At 29.6% G+C, this 14,541-nt stretch overlaps 1 non-coding gene across 1 annotated transcript; it reads left to right on the forward strand.

The window, feature by feature from the left end:
• Positions 1-826: 826 nt before the first annotated feature.
• On the forward strand, positions 827-934 carry LOC130937796 (small nucleolar RNA R71). Its single transcript, XR_009068995.1, has one exon. It is a non-coding gene; the product is annotated as a small nucleolar RNA R71 (small nucleolar RNA).
• Positions 935-14,541: the final 13,607 nt, after the last annotated feature.

The following is a 14,541-nucleotide window of genomic DNA, read 5'->3' on the forward strand; positions in this document are numbered from 1 at the left end:
TGGTGCACGCCCATTGAGGTCTTCCTCAGTGGCGTCCACTTCATCTCCTTCCTCTCCAAATTCGGCCATGGTCATGGCTTTGCACTCTCCTTTTGGATTTTCTTCTGTATTGCTTGGAAGAGTACTTGGAGGGAGTTCAGTAATTTTCTTACTCAGCTGTCCCACTTGTGCCTCCAAATTTCTAATGGAGGACCTTGTTTCATTCATGAAACTTTGAGTGGTTTTAATTAGATCAGAGACCATGGTTGCTAAGTCAGAGGGGTTCTGCTTAGGATTCTCTGTCTGTTGCTGAGAAGATGATGGAAAAGGTTTGCCATTGTTAAACCTGTTTCTTCCACCATTATTATTGAAACCTTGTTGAGGTCTCTCTTGATTCTTCCATGAGAGATTTGGGTGATTTCTCCATGAAGAATTATAGGTGTTACCATAGGGTTCTCCTAGGTAATTCACCTCTTCCATTGAAGGGTTCTCAGGATCATAAGCTTCTTCCTCAGATGAAACTTCCTTAGTATTGCCAGGTGCATTTTGCATTCCAGACAGACTTTGAGAAATCATATTGACTTGTTGAGTCAATATCTTGTTCTGAGCCAGTATGGCATTCAGAGCATCAATCTCAAGAACTCTTTTCTTCTGACTAGTCCCATTGTTCACAGGATTCCTTTCAGAAGTGTACATGAATTGGTTATTTGCAACCATTTTCAATTAGTTCCTGAGCCTCTGTAGGCGTCTTCTTCAGATGAAGAGATCCTCCAGCAGAGCTATCCAAAGACATCTTGGATAGTTCAGAGAGACCATCATAGAAAATACCTATGATGCTCCATTCAGAAAGCATGTCTGAGGGACATTTTCTGATTAATTGTTTGTATCTTTCCCAAGCTTCATAGAGGGATTCTCCATCCTTCTGTCTGAAGGTTTGGACTTCCACTCTAAGCTTACTCCATTTTTGAGGTGGAAAGAACTTTGCCAAGAAGGCATTGACTAGCTTTTCCCAAGAGTCCAGGCTTTCTTTAGGTTGAGAGTCCAACCATCTAGCTCTGTCTTTACAGCAAAAGAGAATAGCATCAGTCTATAGACCTCAGGGTCTACCCCATTAGTCTTGACTGTGTCACAGATTTGCAAGAACTCAGCTAAAAACTGATGTGGATCTTCCATTGGAAGTCCATGGAACTTGCAATTCTGTTGCAGTAGAGAAACCAACTGAGGCTTAAGCTCAAAGTTGTTTGCTCCAATGGTAGGGATAGAGATGCTTCTCCCATAGAAGTCGGGAGTAGGTGCAGTAAAGTCACCCAGCACCTTCCTTGCATTGTTGGCATTGTTGTTTTCGGCTGCCATGGGTTTCTTCCTTGAAGAATTCGGTTAGGTCCTCTACAGAGAGTTGTGCCTTAGCTTCTCTTAGCTTTCGCTTCAAGGTCCTTTCAGGTTCAGGGTCAGCTTCAACAAGAATGCCTTTGTCTTTGTTCCTGCTCATATGAAAGAGAAGAGAACAAGAAAATATGGAATCCTCTATGTCACAGTATAGAGATTCTTAAGGTGTCAGAGGAAAAGAAAAGTAGAAGACAGAAATAGAAAATTCGAACTTATCAAAGAAGATGGAGTTCGAATTTTGCATTAAGGAGTAGAGTTAGTTCAGAAATAGAAGGATGTGAGAAGAAGGGAAGTAATTTTCGAAATTAAGTAAAAGATTTGAAAACATTTTGAAAAACACTTAATTGATTTTCGAAAATAAGAGTGGAAAAGAAATCAAGTGATTTTTGAAAAGATTTTGAAATTAGAAATTAAAAAGATTTGATTGAAAACTATTTTAAAAAGATGTGATTAAAAAGATATGATTTGAAAACAATTTTAAAAGATATGATTTGAAAACAATTTGAAAAGATATGATTTTAAAAATTAATGACTTGCCTAACAAGAAAAAATATGATTCAAACATAAAACCTTCCTCAACAGAAAAGGAAAAAATGTTCAATCAAATCATTAATTGTTAGTAAGTATCTTTGAAAAAGGAAAGAAATTGATTTTGAAAACATTTGATTGAAAAGATATGATTTGAAAAAGATTTGATTTTGAAAAACTTTGAAAACTTGAAAAAAATTGATTTTGAAAACAAAATCTTCCCCTTTGCCATCCTGGCGTTAAACGCCCAGAATGGTGCACATTCTGGCGTTTAACGCCCAAACTATACCCTTTTGGGCGTAAACGCCCAGCCAGGCACCTGGCTGGCGTTTAAACGCCAGTCTGTCTTCTTCACTGGGCATTTTTGAATGCCCAGCTTTTTCTGTATAATTCCTCTGCTGTATGTTCTGAATCTTCAATTCTCTGTATTATTGACTTGATAAGACACAAATTAGAAATATTTTTGGATTTTTTTAATGAGGAATAATCAAAATGCAACTAAAATCAAATAACAATGCATGCAAGACACCAAACTTAGCAGTTTGTACACTATTGACACTAACAAAATAAGAATGCATATGAGAAACAACAAAACACTCAAGTCAATAGAATTCAAAGATCAAAACAAGGAAATCATCAAGAACAACTTGAAGATTAATTAAGATACATGCATAAATTCAAAAAATGCAAGAAGAACAGAAACATGCAATTGACACCAAACTTAAGATGAGACTCTAGACTCAAACAAGAAATATTTTTGGATTTTATGATTTTGTAATTTTTTTTTTGTGTTTTTTTTTTTCGAAAATTAAGTGAAAAGGAAAATAAAGGTATCAAAGTTCTTAATGAGAATTCCAGGAATCATGCAATGTTAGTCTAAAGCTTTAGTCTAAAGGAATTAGACATGGCCGGCTAAGCTTCAGCAGGACATTGTATTAAAGAGCTAAATTGATGATGATCAATCAGCTTTGGTGATGATAAGAACATCACCTTGAAACACTAGAATTCATCCTTAAAGAACTCTGAAAAAAAAATACCTAATCTAAGCAACAAGATGAACCGTCAGTTGTCCATACACAAGAACAATCCCCGGCAACGGCGCCAAAAACTTGGTGCACGAAATTGTGATCAATACTTTTCAAAACATAAACAATCCCTAGTAATGGCTCCAAAGACTTGGTGCTCAATACCATGGCATAAACACAACTTCGCACAACTAACCAGCAAGTGCACTGGGTCGTCCAAGTAATAAACCTTACGCGAGTAAGGGTCGATCCCACGGAGATTGGTGGTATGAAGCAAGCTATGGTCATCTTGTAAATCTCAGTCAGGCAGACTCAAATGGGTATGGTGATGAACGAAAATAACATAAAAGGTAAAGATAGGGATACTTATGTATATCATTGGTGTAAGAGCTTCAGATAAGCGTATGAAGATGCTTTCCCTTCCGTCTCTCAGCTTTCCTACTGTCTTCATCCAATCCTTCTTACTCCTTTCCATGGCAAGCTCATATAGGGTTTCACCGTTGTCAGTGGCTACCTCCCATCCTCGCAGTGAAAGCTAATGCACGCACTCTGTCACAGTACTGCCAATCACGGTGTGGTTCCCTCCCTACCGGAATAGAATCCCTCTTTTGCGTCTGTCACTAACGCCCAGCAGGTTACAGGTTTGAAGCACGTCACAGTCATTCAATCATTGAATCCTACTCAGAATACCACAGACAAGGTTAGACCTTCCGGATTCTCTTGAATGCCGCCATCAGTTCTTGCCTATACACGAAGACTCTGATCTCAAGGAATGGCTGGCTCGTTTGTCAGGCGAGCACTCGGTTGTCAGGCGATCAACCATGCATCATGCAATCAGAAATCCAAGAGATATTCACCAAGCCTCGAAGCTTGTAGAACAAGAATGGTTGTCAGTCACCTTGTTCATAGGTGAGAATGATGATGGGTGTCAATCATCACCTTTATCAAGTTGAAGAACAGTGATATCTTGGTAAAAGACAAGCGGAATTGAATAGAAGAACAATAGTAATTGCATTAATACTCGAGGTACAGCAGAGCTCCACACCTTAATCTATGGTGTGTAGAAACTCCACCGTTGAAAATACATAACAAGGTCTAGGCATGGCCGTGAGGCCAGCTCCCAGTGATCTAAGAACTAGATGTCCAAAGATGATCAAAGGATCTAAAAATAATCCAAAGATGAAAATACAATAGTAAAAGGTCCTACTTATAGAAAACTAGTAGCCTAAGGTGTACAAAGATGAGTAAATGACATAGAAATTCCACTTCCGGGCCCACTTGGTGTGTGCTTGGGCTGAGCAAATGAGCATTTTCGTGTAGAGACTCCTCTTGGAGTTAACGCCAGCTTTGGTGCCAGTTTGGGCGTTTAACTCCCATTTAGGTGCCAGTTCCGGCGTTTAACGCTGGAATTTTGAGGTGACTTTGAACGCCGGTTTGGGCCATCAAATCTTGGGCAAAGTATGGACTATCATATATTGCTGGAAAGCCCAGGATGTCTACTTTCCAACGCCGTTGAGAGCGCGCCAATTGGGCTTCTGTAGCTCCAGAAAATCCACTTCGAGTGCAGGGAGGTCAGAATCCAACAGCATCTGCAGTCCTTTTCAGTCTCTGAATCAGATTTTTGCTCAGGTCCCTCAATTTCAGCCAAAAAATACCTGAAATCACAGAAAAACACACAAACTCATAGTAAAGTCCAGAAAAGTGAATTTTAATTAAAAACTAATAAAAATATACTAAGAACTCAACTAAAACTACTAAAAACATACTAAAAACAATGCCAAAAAGCATACAAATTATCCGCTCATCACTGCACATTTTGAAAAACGTTTTGACCCATGCCTATTTAAGGAAATAAAGTGTTTTCAATATTTATTTCAATAAAAAAGCCAATTTTACAAAATAATTGGATTAATTAAAGAAAAGTGCGTAATATGCAATAAATCAATGTCTTAATTTCAGTGAAAAATATGCGTACACATTTTTTTGTCTCTAACATTGATCTTTGCACATCTATAAGTTGTATCTCCATTTCAGTATCAAATAAAATTTAAATATTATTTATATAAAATCTTCTATCCAATTCCAACTAAAAAAAAATATGAAAAATACAATTAACAATAAAGAGATACAAATGTATTAAACAGCACTTGATCATATCAATTTATCAAAGACTTCTCAATACAAAATATTAATTATGCAATTTTCAAAAACTCCCTCGTAATATAAAAGTTTATAATCACATAATACATTAAGGGAACATATATATTGTATAGGATTAATCTACTCTAAATTAAAAATAAAAATATTCAATTAATTTGATTATCTATTTTAGAACAAATCATTATTATTATGTGCATTTGATTCTTAAAATTAAAAATATACTATTTTTTTTAATTAATAGTATTTTTATTTATGCATATGTATATATTAATTATTTAATTAATAGTTTTCTTGTGAAGAAGATATACTTATTTGTTTATATAATTCTAAATATTATATATATATATATATATATATTTATTGTATATAAATATATCTAAGTCACATAGGTTAATTATTTTGTTATTATGATTATTTTCTTTTAAGCCCACAATTATTTAATGATTTTTTTATTCTATATGTATTAATTATTTTTTTATTATAATTATTTTTTATAATTAATAGTTTTTTTATTCTCAGATATATTTATTTCTTAATTACCATTATTTCTTTATATATAAAAAATTTTTGTTTTGAGCCTACAATTATTCAAAAATTATGGTAATTTTCATTAATTATGGTAATTTTTATAAATCATTATTAAAGACATAAATTTGTATGAAAATAGTGGTATAATAGAAATAATAAAATTATAAATAGTATTATAATTACATAAAATAATGTTAATTATAATGGTATATTATTTAATAGTAATAATGATAGAATTGATTTCTTTAAGATAGAAAATAAACTTTTAACTAATACTAAATTAATTTGATATATATATATATATATATATATATATATATATTATATATATTATAGTCGTAAATTTTAACTATTAACATATTTTTTTATACTAATAATTATTTATATATATATATATATTATTGGACAACTAAATTTTATTTTAATATAATATTCCTTCATTATAGGTTATCATACGATTATACGGGTAATTAACTATACGATAATATATTATAATAAAATTTTAACACAATAATTCTATAATTACATACTAATAAAATTTTAACCCAACTAAATATATTATTGGACATCTAAAATTTTCAATAAATACTATTGTTAATAAAATTTTAACCCAACTATTAATTATTTTATTATTTCTTTACAATAATTTTACATAATTGATTAAAATAATTGTCATTAAACATATTATTTGTTGTTAGCATATTTTTTAACTTAACTATTTTTTTTCTTAGATATACTGAGAGTAAATAAGAATTAAAAATAAATTTAAAAATAACATATTCAAAAATAATAGTCGTAATATATAAACTGAGACGACAATTTAAATTTTTTAAAACTAATTTAATTAATTACTAATATTAAAATCTATTAACGACATCCAACTGAAATAATGTCATCAACTCGAACATCTAGAATCCATGAAAATATAGACCATTCTCTTATTAAATAAGTTTCATCATCCGCTATCTATAGAATGCAGCAAGGTATAAAATGAGAAACTAAATTGACATTTATTCCCATCAATGGCATTGCATTAAAACAGCAGAAGACTGATAGTTTCTGAAAAAAAAATTACAATATCATATAAAATTATTTTATTACGAAAAGTTTAAAAAAGATTAAATACAGTACCAATATTTGAAAGGAGAGTGATAGGTAAACAATGACTATTTTGAACAATATGAACAATCACCAATCAAATAAAGATATACTATACTCTAATTTAATGCTACTAATTTAAATTTACTCTTTTAACCCTATTAATTCACATTGTTCACACATTGTTCAAAAATATTATTGGTTACCTATACTTTTCCTATTTAAAATTGCATCTCTAAATTTGACATAATTCTAGCAAGATTGAACCTGAATTGAGGAAATTAAATCATATTATATGTTCCACTTCAAATATTTTCGGGTAGACGTAATGAAAGGGATAAAATTTGAACTTAGCCTATAAAGCTCCTTGGAAGCAATTGCTCGATAGATGAAAAGAATAAGTTTGAGTAAGAATAATTATCAAAAGAATAATAATAGATTGGCTACATAAAAAATAGCATAAAAAAATATAATTTGTACATAAAAATAATCAACTTTGATGAAAAACAAAGAATACATTCTTATTTTATAATGTAAAAGAAAAATAAAAAATTAAAAAAATTAAACAAAATACTTTAGCTCTCAAACTTAAACTCATGAACCACAAAAGAAACACTATATATAAACTTTGTAATACAAAATTAATTATAAAAATGAATTGATATCAATTTGTCATTAATTAATACACACATGCATTATAGACTATTTTAACAAAACCATTTATGTTAATAAATCATAAATTTATGTTTAATTTTTTGGATTTTTTTGAAATAAAATAAAAAAATTTATTAGTTTTCCAAATATGATTTTTAAACCTTAATTCCTCGAATACGATTTTTTTTAGAGCAAATTTACTGCACTCCCGACGAACCCTATAAAAACTATAGAGTTTGCCATGTTCCCGCAAACTCCACTCAAATTTTTAAAAACCCACATTTTTAATCCATATCATCGTCTCCAAAATAGTATATAGATCTCAAAACAGTATATAGGAGTACACAAAAGTACACAGACAACAAGCATGACTTTTTCAAGGATTTTTTTTAATTATAAATTTTAAAAAATAAGCCATATTTAACAATAGCAACCATTATCATCGTCTCCAAGAATACACTGGTACACCGGAATAAGTCATATTTAACAAGAATTTTTTTAATTATAAATTAAAAAATAACTATTTTCCAAAAATAAAATACAACTTATTCATGTGTACTTTTGTGTACTCTCATGTACTTTGGAGACCATGATAATGGTTACCATTGTTAACTTTCCAAACTCAATCTGATATATTTGAAGTGAAGTTCTTATAGAGTTTGCTGGGGTGCGACAAATTTGCCAAAATGAAAAAAAATCGTATTTGGAGAATTAAAGTTCAAAAATCGTGTTTGGAAAAATAATAATTTTTTTTTATTTTATTTTAGTGAAAAACCTTAATTTTTTTATTATTGATATCAATATCAATTTGTTATCGATTATGTTTCATTAAAAGTTATATTATAATGATTGATAATTAATATAATTAGAATGATTGAAAATATTAATAATTGACAATTAATCTTAAATACTAATTTTTATATATAATTATAAAGATAATTTTCTAAAATAAATTGAAAGGAGAGAAATATGTATATTGGTACCATAATGTGTCACATTAATATTTTTAGCATTAAAATGTTATCTGTTGTAGAATAATATAATTATTAAATTATATATAAATAATAATTTAACCAATGATTTTAAAGTAAAGAAAAAAACTGAAACGGAAGTTGAACTAGTATTATTACTATTCTACATTAGAGATGGTAAAAATATCCGAATTCACTAAAACTTGCAGAAAAAATTCGCAACGAAAAATAAAATGAAAACCCGCAAAATTTTTACAGGGATGGAAATCCCTCCCTACGAATAAACAGGACAGGGGCCGAGGAATCCTTGCTAGCATAAAATTACTAAAATATCTTTTATATATATATATATATATATATATATATATATATATATATATATATAAATTAACGTAAAATCTTAAATTTCTATATGTTTAATTTTTCTATTTAAAAACAAATCAATAATATGCATAATACTTAAATTTGTATCAATTAATTATTTAAATTTATTTTAGTATAAGAAGAGAATATTATTATTAAATTATGATCGTTGATTAAGATTTGTTATGTTACTATATTAAAAAAAATTTATTTTATTTTATATGTAAAAAATTTTGAATTTATATTATTATATTAAATATGGATGAATTATCTTTAATTTGATATATTTTAGTTGAATTACATAAAATTTTATCATAATTTTTTTTTAATTTAATATCCATAAATACTCGCAGAAAAAATCAAATGAAAATCCGTTACAAAAATGCAACAAGAATGAGGGACAAAATGTTTTAAATAGAAATAAGGAGTGGGAAGAAGGTCTTTGCCCTATAACCCATTGTCATCCTGCTATACATCCATAAAAATAAATTGAAAAAAAATTAAATTGAGAATTTAGCACTTGCTTGTTATTTTAAATTTAGGTAAAGTTTAAAAGATTTTTCTCTTGCCTAAGTACAAGGCTCGACCCTTGGCGCCAGCATTTTTTAATTGAGATATAAATTAATATGCTTGTGACAATAACGAGGTCTTTCCACATTTTTTATTATTATAAATGGACTTTAAATTAAAATTAAGATAAATATAGAAGCTAAAATAAACAAAATTACTTAATTATTTTTATTAATTAAAAAATAAAAAAATAAATTATATTCCATTCTCTTCTTTCTTTTCTTTTTCTTTTTGAGAATTATCATCATCGTATAATCATCATCATTAGAATAAAAGAAAGAAAATAATGCCAAAACAAAACTATAAAAATGATTCAACGAAAAAAGGGTGAAATCCTGGCACCTTCATGACTCAGATTTTCATATAGTCTATTAACAGTTCTTTTTCAACCACGTCGAAAATGGATAGTGGATAGTGGTCCGCCAGTCATTGGTAAAATGCTGACACTCCCATGATTCCAATTTAGTTTGAGAAGGACAAAAAAGACGATGGTGGTGGACGAAGAAAGTGAAGATGATATTGTTGTGTTCATCGATGTTGGGGATGCCATTAATGACGATGCCGCTACTGCACTTCGACGATGAAGGGAAGGTGGCAATGGAGAAAGGAGACTGTGCGATGTGATGATGAGTGATGGTGTGTTGAGAGAAGGGAGAGGGAGTGAGAGAAGAAAAAAAAAGTGAGAGGTGGGATAAAGGTATTTTAGGAATAAAATGTTATTAAAGTTTCAGTTTTTATTTTTAGAAATTTCAATTTTTTGTGTCTCTATTTTTGGAGGTACTGAAAGAACTGAAATTTTGGAGATGAAAATTGAAATTTTAGTTTCAGTTTCTATCTACCAAACATAATATTGAGTCTCAGTCCTAATACCTCAAAACAAACGCTACCTATGGACCCACAGTTCAATCCTTCGAATTGCCACTGATTTGCGCTGACTCATCTAGTTTTCGGCGAGTTTAACAGTCATTGACCAGGTTGTATGTAGGAACGGTGTAGGAGGCGAACAAAACTGGTTAAACTACTGGTTCATTGGTTTTTCGGTCGAATCAATCAGTTCGGTCCAATTCTGATAACTATGCTTGTCACTCTTGTGGGCTTGTGCGAGACTAATTGAGAGTGAGAAGGTTTAGGCTTAGTTTGGTCGAGTAAGGGCTTATTTGGTGAGCTTTTAAAAAAAATAAGTGATTTTTTTACAAAAAGTCTTTTTAAAATTAAAAATAATTTAATATTTAGATATTTTGCATCTCCTGATGAAAATTTAAAATTTTTTTTTAAGTATTTTGGGTATTTATTTGAATAATTTTCGGTGTATTCGATAAGCAATATAGTGTATTATAGAATTTATTCTTCTTTTTTGCAATTTTTTTAAACTTGGATTCATTTAGATTAACATCATTTCAATACAGTATATGCAGGTTCATAGAAGTTTAATTTTGTAAATAAAATTTATGAAAAATTTGGATTAAATATTTACAAAGATACAAAGTATGTGTTTGTTTGAACTATACATTGCACAGATAATTCAGTACACAACTAGTATAAAAATTCTTAATAATTTACAATATTCAAATTATTTACTATCAATATCTCCTGATTCTAATGTATAGTAAGGACTTAATAATACAATAGATGGCTTGGATAATCTTATGGGTTCAGATTCTTGAATGGCTTTATTTATGAATTGATTTATTTCACCAAATAGAATGAGTGAAGCATATTCGACTCTAAAATGATCAACTTCTTCATACAGTTTAAAGAAATTTCTTTATTAAACTTTGTTAATTTAGTAATAAAGAGTTATTTATTTTTAAAGATAGTTACCTGTTTCCAATTCTTCCATAAATATTTTTCTTTTGAAACACAATAAAATAGGACAGTAAGAAAAAATACAGTAAAATTTCTTAGATAGTAAGATTGATACCTTGTATTCTGTCCAGCGATGTTAACATATGGTGCTTCGACTCCTTCATCCTTGTCCATCAAAGGTTTTTCTCCAACAAACATCCTATTTTTGAAATCATGAAGCCCTAAAAAGAGGATAAGAAACACTATATTTAACACCTAATTATACCAAAATGAATAAATGATAATGTCATACAAACAACTGCCAATGCACCTTATTTCATACAGAACTACACCGAATTTATATAATGATAACAACAAACAGAAATAAGAGAATTTATAGAAAAAACAAAAATATGTATCAGATAAATAACTTACAACAAATTTATTAAGTTCTGTTTTGGCTTCCGAAGGAGATTTTTTGTTATATGGGTCAAGGATATAAAATTTTTTCTTTTGAACATCCGTCATCCATATCCACCAATGGTTCGCATAACAAACTGGGACAAATATCTGAAGTTTGGGTAGAGAGAATAATTTTTTTAATTTAATTAACACCTAATGAAAGAATTATTTAAGAAGCTTTATAAATGAAAACTTACAAATAGATGGGATGCAAGCTTTTTTTTTAATGAAAGGGCTTGTTAGTTTCTCGATGATTGAAATTGCCCTTATGACTCGTCAACACCGCATTCTACAAAATTTATATAACACCGAAAAAAATAGTTACAATAAATAATATATTTTAATAATACACCGAAATTTTAATGTACTACAGCTTATCACAATATTAAGAGGGAGACAGTATATGAGTTTTTCAAATTTTTCAATTTTTTGCTGTTCAGAATTTGACACATTACAGAAACAACCTACGAAAACAAAAAATCCAAACCTATTATATATATATATATATATATATATATATATATATATATATATATGGCACAACAACTCATAAAAAAATCATTAATATTATTCTAGGATTACCATGTTTTCGATATATGAATTGGCTTTTAAAGATGCAAAATGCGTTCTGGTTATTTTCAATTGAGATTCATGGTTCAGCTTGAATATCGTCTCCCACTCATTAGTGCTTTTATCTTCATAAGTCTTGATATTTGTGACCCAATGAAAGCATTTCTCCTTCATATCATCTGTTATTTCCTTTTGCCTCACCGGAGTTTTGAACTTGTCAAGGAAGCTTAGAGTAGACTGCATCTTTTCTGGTGGCAAACTTTTCTTCTTAGCATAATTTAATGCTGCTGTAACCCCAGTATTCATCAAATCAACCAACTTTTCCAACTCTTTCACCAATACTGGACTATCTTGAGATTTTTCTATGTCAGCTGGTGGTGTACCCTCTTGAGTAAGTGTAGCTTCCTCACTTGATTGAGTAAAATCAAGGCTAAATGATAGTGTAGGAAAGTCATTCTTCAATGCAGCATTGGCAACTATCATTATTCCATCATTTACGGCTTGAGCGAGTGGATGACTGCATGGTAACGCATAAAATAGTTTAAGAATATATAAATACATTAAAAAATATTAAGTAGAACTTACACATTAGTAGGAAATTAGTAGGAGCTACTTCCTCATGAGATTCTTGTTGAGGTTGTTGAGGTTGTTTTTCAATATATTCCTCTGTCGGAGACTTGACAGTAGGTTGTTGAGGTTGTGGAGGACTACAGGATTATAAAAAAGAAATTTAATTAATACAGCCAAACTAAGTGCACTTCAATTCATATGAAATATATCGAAATACGAACCAAATACACCACTATTTAAAAAGACATGCAACTCAATAAAACATGTACAAAATAGAACCAAAAGTACTACAACAAATTTCTATGGGTTAGTTACAACAAATGCATCAACAAAGTCGTTCAAAATGGGCAAAATCAATATTTAGTTACCTAGTTACAATAAAAAGAGCACAACAATACCAAGTGCACCTCAAATCACATGCAATATACCAAAAGATAAACCAAATACATCGAAACTATTAGAAAAAGAATTTAATACTTACGCATTAAAAGTTTTTTCTTCTATATATTCCTCTCTGGGAGATTTTGCAGCAGTTTGTTTAGTTTGCAGAGGGATCGAGGCAGATGTTTCTGAAGGAGGAGCAAATACTTGAAGTGGAACTCTGATGAAGAAAAAATGAAAAAGTTAATATGGATTAAACATTCAAGTTCAAATGATTAACTTAATGAATAGAACATTGAAAGTGAATTGGAAAACTCACATGTCCAATGGCTCTGATTGAGAATGAGTCTATTTTCGAAGAACAATAATTTTTTCTTTAGGATTATTATCTATTATTGCTTCCCGAACAGAAGCTGGTTCATTCAATGATTTTTCTTGTTCCTTAAACCTGAATTACACCAAAATCATCTCACCACTACACCTCATGCATTCAATAAAAACACAACTTCTGTTGTATGAAAACTTACATAATTGCAATTTTTACTTTTTTTTTTGTTGCCTTTTTTTCTTGAATAAAATTTTAAAGGACTTTTTTTCCTAAAAAATATGAAATCAGAAGTAGAATATAGTAGCACAAGAATTAAAAAATGGTAAGAGAAACAGAAATTATATATTATCACTTTGTTGATTTACACTACTCTGATAGCTTGTCTGTGTTTAAAACACAGAATCTTTTTTACTTTGTCAAATTTACATATGGTATTCTAAGGATAAAATAATTATTCAGTAAAACTAGAGTAATTACATCCGATTTTAAAAAATCTTAGCAAAGAAAGAATTTCAGATATTGAATCCTATGTTTGCGAAGAATCATTGTGAGTTTCTGTGGAGTGGAACTCGCTTTCTGGAATACCTGTTATTTTTTCCTGCAATCTTGAAAAAGCAAACAATCATCAGAAAAAAATACAATAAAATTGGTAAAATACACCGAAAAATAACACATACTTTTGTGCAGGCTTATCATTTGTTTTCTTTAATCTTGTTTTTCTTGTTTCTTGCATTTGTTCACTTTTAACAAAATATACCGAAAAGTAACACTTACTTTATTATAGGCTTGTATTTTTTTTCTTCAATCTTCTTTTTCTTATTTCCTTCCTTTCTTCATTTCTGACAATACATGCAAAACATTCTGTTAATAAATAAAATTTTGACGAAAAAAATATAGTATTACAATGATAGTTTTTTAATCTTACTCATCATCAGATTCAGTTTATTTTTTGGAAGATGAATCCTCAATCACGTGTTTTTTTTTGGATTCCATTCTGAAAAAACAAATAATCATCAGGCAAACAAATACAATAAAATAGATAAAACACATGAAAAAGCAATACATACTTTTTTGTAGGCTTGTAAATTTTTTTCTTAAATCTTCTTTTTGTTATTTCCTCCAATTCTTCACTTCTGATAATACATGAAAAAATTCTGTTAATAAATAAAATTTTGATGAAAAA

The sequence above is a fragment of the Arachis stenosperma genome, chromosome 6, assembly GCF_014773155.1.
Source record: "Arachis stenosperma cultivar V10309 chromosome 6, arast.V10309.gnm1.PFL2, whole genome shotgun sequence".
Lineage (NCBI taxonomy): Eukaryota > Viridiplantae > Streptophyta > Magnoliopsida > Fabales > Fabaceae > Arachis > Arachis stenosperma.